We start from the raw sequence: 6,000 nt of genomic DNA on the forward strand, positions 1-6,000 counted from the left end.
ATGTAGGGGAATGTTGTCAGGGTTGGACCGTCGTCAGGCTTGGGCCATCTCAATATTTTGAATATTCGTTTTAGTACCATCTGTTAGTGGGTGTCTAGAAACTTATATCGGTCACTCGAAACTTTCCACATGACTACTTATTTCGGGATTCCATTTTTCTACGTGTCGTTGTTCTGTGAAAAATAAGTGCTCGAAAAAGTTTTTTTAACCTGGCCGAAAAGGTGGAATAACACAAGATTACAACATGTCATCCGCAAAGTGAGCATAAAAATACGTTATATAGTTGTTCTATTACAAAATACTAAGATATAGTTTCATTGATAGATATAGTTTGGCTATATCATACCATAATAGATTAATACCGCATGTCGTCAGGGTTGGGCCACTTTTGTAGTCAGGCTAGGGCCATCAAAATTTGTACATTCGTGTATTTTCGATTTTTGTTGTAATATTTAAGTTTTTTGTAGCAAAAATATGCAAAATAAATTAAATAGATTTCCTTAAAAAAATATTTTGATGGATTGAAAGAAGATGAATCATTTTTATCTTTTTCTTTAGTGTTTCTCGCTACAAACGAAAAACAACTCTGAATAATTTGATATTTACTGTAAAATCCCAAATAATTAAATAAATGAACAAAATAATGTCGGATTAACCTGAATTCAATTTTATTCCACCACGTTACGATATTGTCAACGATTTTCTGAAGGTGGCCCAACCCTGACTACATGGCCCAACGCTGACTACCTTTTTTTTTTTTCAAACGCCTATAACTTTTTTTTTTTTTTTTTTTTATTCTCTATTTTTGGTGAACACTTTCTCTTGCTTGTACCTTTCCAAAAATGTATAAACTTATTCTAAATTGTCATTCGTTCAGAACTTGTGGACATAGGTCAAAATATGGCCCAACCCTGACAACACTCCCCTATATAAATAAAACAGATTTAAGGGGGGTAAGGTTTTAAAAATTTTTTTTTACATTTTTTTTTTATTTTTTTCTGAATGATCAATATGTTGAGAACATTGTGTAAAAATTTTGAGTCAATTAAAGTCAAACTAACGAAGTTACAGCGTTTTAAACAACCGTATTTGGACGTATTTTCACGTATAAAAATACTTTGAATCGATTTTGCCGAAGACGTTATTTTGAATGTCGGTGAACATCAGAACTCAAAATCTACTGAACCGATCCTTTTCAAATTTTTAACACAAATTCTCAATATAAATACGCAGGTAATCAGGAAGAGTTTTTTTTAATTTTTAATTTTTTTCTATTTTTAAAAAATAAATTAACAGCGATTTTTTAAGCTAAAATTGCACTTTTCACTTTCAAGTGCTCCCAAAAATAGACAAAAAATAAATTTAAAAAAATCTCTTCCTGATTACCTCGGGAAATTCATTATCTTTACAACGCATATCACATTTTATTTTTAAGATGATCCGTTAACGCCCTATGATGTTCACCGCAAAACAACTTTTTCTTACGGCGCTTCGGAAGATTAACCGCCACAGGCTTATTTCTTAATATTTTTTAATAATTTTTTTTTTCTAATACTCTTCAAAAGTTAAACAATAACATGTAATTAAGCTCAATAAAATAAACTTACTCATTTCGCCGCAAAAAAAGATCAAACATGGCCCTTTTTTTGGCCTTTAAAACCTTACCCCCCCTTAAATGCCATAGAGCCAACAAACGCATTTTATTTTTTACATATAAAAGACATGTATCTCGGAATAAAAGTGGCAACTGAACTTTCGACAAATAGCTTGGAAAAAGAACATAAATTGGCTTTTTTGAAACGTAGCTAGTTATTTTTAATCGAGTTATGCGTACAACTGAAAAAAAGATTGCCTCTACAAGATAACTTTCTGAAAATATAAAGTTTTTTGGATACAAATGATTTTAAAAATCAAAATTGTCAATCGTTGTTAAATGGGTGCAATAACTTTGAGCCCAATGAACAAATGTTATGTAAAGATCTCAACAAATTTAATTTAAGCAGCTCTGGCGAAGAAGGCTGGTAAATATATACAATATTCTGATCTAGGAACTTGTTACTCGATGACTGGACAAAGAAGTTCCTCTATTATTTTATTAATATTATTTATTGTTATATTATATTATTATTTTTATTACTTTAAAAAACAAACATTTTTTGGCAATGGGAAAAAACTTATTTATTCTATTTATAAGTCAATTATTATTTTTAAATATTATAATTTGAATTTCCAGGCTATTTATTTATGGTATTTATAGAGGTAGTTTGTAAAATATGAAATAGTATTTCTGTTTGGTCCGGCGCGGTCACGCTGTGCCCAATGGCAACTTGACGCCGAAAACGAGAATGTGGCAACTCTCACCAGGGCAGCTGAAGAACAGCCCCCAACGGCAGCGGAGGTCGAGCAAACGGTTTCGCGATTAAAGGAGTTTTGCTTCGCGCAAACTGAAGAATGCCTGGATTGCATTCAGTTGCTGGTGGATAGGCTGAAGGGAATGAGAGCGGACCTGAATGAGGTAAGGGATTTAGAAGATGTAGATTTACCGTACATTAATGTCTGGTTTTTATCCCCTTAGCAGAGATCCCAATCGAGCTCCACTCAGGAAAGCTCCCCTCAGGATCCCGATCAACAACCCGATACCAGTGTTGGGCATTAATCAATTAATTTGCCAATTTTCTTGTTAATTGACTAAAAAAGTAATTGCAATTAAATTAATTACAATTAAATTAATCGCAATTGAACTTTTAATTGTACCTTGCAATTGAAAAATTTGATTAATGTTTGTCAATTGCAACTTACAATTAAAATAATTGCAATTAAATATTTTAGTTGTTTTATAAAACAATAAAAACTAATAATTAACTTTATGTATCAAAATGAAATTAGTAAAGATTTAGAAAAAACGGATGCTCCTCCGATTCCCCAATGACTAAACCAGAACTTTTGATGTTGCATTTTTTGCCGAGGAAAGCCAAGTTGTACAACTTCTCAATAGATATCCTGAAATAAAAATTGTTTTTATTAAATACAACACACCTTTGCCATCGTCAGCTGCAGTGGAACGTCTTTTTTCTTTTGCGACAATGACAAATCTGCCAAAGAGTAACAAACTATCCGACAGTATGATCGAGAAGAGAGTGGTACTGAAGTGTAATTTAAATTGTTATTTTTAATTAAATTTAACAAAACAATTGAAAATGATTAAATTGTTAATTGTTACTAATACAGTTAACAATTAAATAATTGTTAATTGAAAATTTTTACAATTACAGTTGATTAATTGTTAGTTGTTGTGGTTACATTTACCAATTAATTAATTGTTAATTGCAATTAAAATTTGCCCAACACTGCCCGACACAAACGATTTACCAACACGTAGGGGTGCGGGTGCCGCTGCACCAAGTGCATATACACTCGGTGCGGATGTTTCGTAGGCAACATTGCTTGCGGCATGGGCTGCGTCTGCAGGGCAAACTGCGAAAACCCAAGTAACGCCAATCCTCTTTCGCAGGAGGGCGAAGGTGGCGCAATTGAGCAGTTTTCTTCAAGTGTATGTGTCTGACTTGTCTTTGAACAAAGGATTTTTTTTTTATTAAAAATTCAATTTTTTATGAAAAGTGTCGTTTTTTTTGCAAGGGTATATAAGCTTCGGCTTGCCGAACCTAGCTTCCTTTCTCGTTAACTTTTTAAAATCCATTTTTGATTTCGTCCTCGTACGAAAAGATTTTGCTCTTTTTTTTTGAACTATGTTATGTTTTTTTTTTTTTTTTTAATTTTCTGTCAGTGGCACGAAAGTTGATCCCCCACGTTTGAAGGAACAAACTGTTTGGCCATAGCAAATTTACCTATTATATAAATACATTACAGAGGAATCGGAGTGGTCCACTGGGGCTGAAGAGCCAGGAATGGCGATGTGCCACTGCTTTTACAGCCCCAGATGGTAATTAGTGTGCCCAGGTCAGCTGGTGGGATTATCCCACGATTATACGATATACGATCGTTATCGCTAGACCAGGGCCGCAGAAATAGTTATCGATCGCTATCGCTTGACCAGGGTTGCGTGAACAGTTATTGATTGCCCAACCCACGTTTGGCATGTAAAAAAAACGAATTTTATGAAAAATCTTTATTTTTAAGGGGGGTCAACTGATTTTTTTTTAGAATCTTAAATTTGAGCTGGGGGTCAAACATAAATTAGGTTTCAAGGTGAAAAAAACAACGTTTTTATGAGATAGCCACGTTTGGCATGTAAAAAAAAGAGGGGGTGGGGGGTTGGGGGTTCAGCTGGGGTCAAACGTGGGCATAAATTTGTTTTTCGAAAAATTAAGTTTTAAGGTGGAAAAAAAACGTTGTTGTTATGAGATACCCACTTCTGACGGGTAAAAATTTTTTGAAGTTTTAAGTTTTATACATCCTTAAGATTAAAATTTTTGAAAAATCTATAGGGAATCAAAAACATTCAATTGTCTTACGCTTTCCGAAAAAAAAATTTTTGTAAGATTTTTTTTAAGGCGTTTTAGTTAAAAAACTTTAGAGCCCTATATCTTCGAAAGTATAAATTTTTTCAAAATTCTAAAGGGTGGGCAAACCTTTTAAAACGATTATTTAACTGATTAAAAAAAAAAAATTTTGAAAATTGACAAACTTTTTTTCTTCGAAAATTTTCGAAATTCCATATCTTCGAAAGGGGGTTGGTCAAAAAAACTAAAAGGTGGACAAACGTGGCCAAACAGGGGTCAAATGATTCCAATTAGCAAAATTGAATTTTGAAATATTTTTGGACCCAACTTCTTTAAGGGGCACAACTAGTGTGACGGCCTAAAAAAAATGTTGATTTTTGGGATATTTTATAAAAAAAACTACTTGATCAATTCTTTTCAAATTTTCAGATTATATTTATACATGTTTTAAGAATGTGTAGTAAAATTTGTAAAGAAAAAAGTTAAATATTTTTTAAGTTAGTGTCGATCTCCAACGGCGCTAAAAAAAAAGTGCCTTAACTGCTGCAGTGATTCCGGCCCTCTCCGTGGACGAAATCAAAAAATGAAAAATTCTCGTTAAACTAGATAATATTTTTCATACCATGAACTACGATAAAAAAAAAATATCAAAAAATGTCAAAATGGCAGCGTTTAAAAAAAATAATCGAATTTTAACCAAAATTTTGGTCGTTTTTGGCCTGCCAAAATTCGATTTTTGATCGGATCAATGGTACGTAGAACTATATAAAGAACATGTAAAAAAAATTTGGTAGGGATCGGATCACTAGTTTTTGAGTTATCACTGCAGCAAATTCGGAAAATGCTGTTTCGAGAAAAACGCGTTTAAAGATAAAATGATCGTATTCACTGTTATACGAGCGGCTGCACTTAAAATTGGTATAACTCAAAAACTATTTGAGATATCGATTTCAAATTTTAATATGTTATTTTTAAAGGTGTTATCTACCGAAAAATTAAAAAAAAAAATTCGAATTTTTTAAAATCTCACACTAGTTGTGCCCCTTAAGCTGTGTAATTGTGCTGGTCTTGTAGGACTGGGGTATCTGTGATTTTAAGATGTTATTAAATAAGGTTATAATTCTATTTTTAACATTTCCTGAAACGTACTGGATTCGTTAGTTTCTGGATTAGGGTTTTTACGCAATGGATAGTAGATGCTCTATGGATTCCGCAGAACTGTTTAATTTTGTTCCATACAGTTTCGGTTTTTGTGTTAGGTGAAATGCTAGATGTCTGAATGTGGATGCTATCTTTTTTGCTTGCCCTAATTTCAAATCTATACGTTGCATTGATTTGTTTAAAACTTATTAAGTTTTCAATGCTCATGTTTCTATTGAACTTTTTCCACGCTATGTTTTTAGCTTTTTTTTAGGCTTTCAAGTTTTTTACTCCACCACGGAACATTGTATCTTTGTTTTGGATGTTGAGTTTGGGGTATAGGGGAGAGTGGGGCATTGTCGTCACTTTTTTTTCAATTGCGAAATTTGTTGATAAAATA

This window comes from Drosophila ficusphila, unplaced genomic scaffold, assembly GCF_018152265.1.
Source record: "Drosophila ficusphila isolate 14025-0441.05 unplaced genomic scaffold, ASM1815226v1 contig_636, whole genome shotgun sequence".
In the NCBI taxonomy this organism is placed as follows: domain Eukaryota; kingdom Metazoa; phylum Arthropoda; class Insecta; order Diptera; family Drosophilidae; genus Drosophila; species Drosophila ficusphila.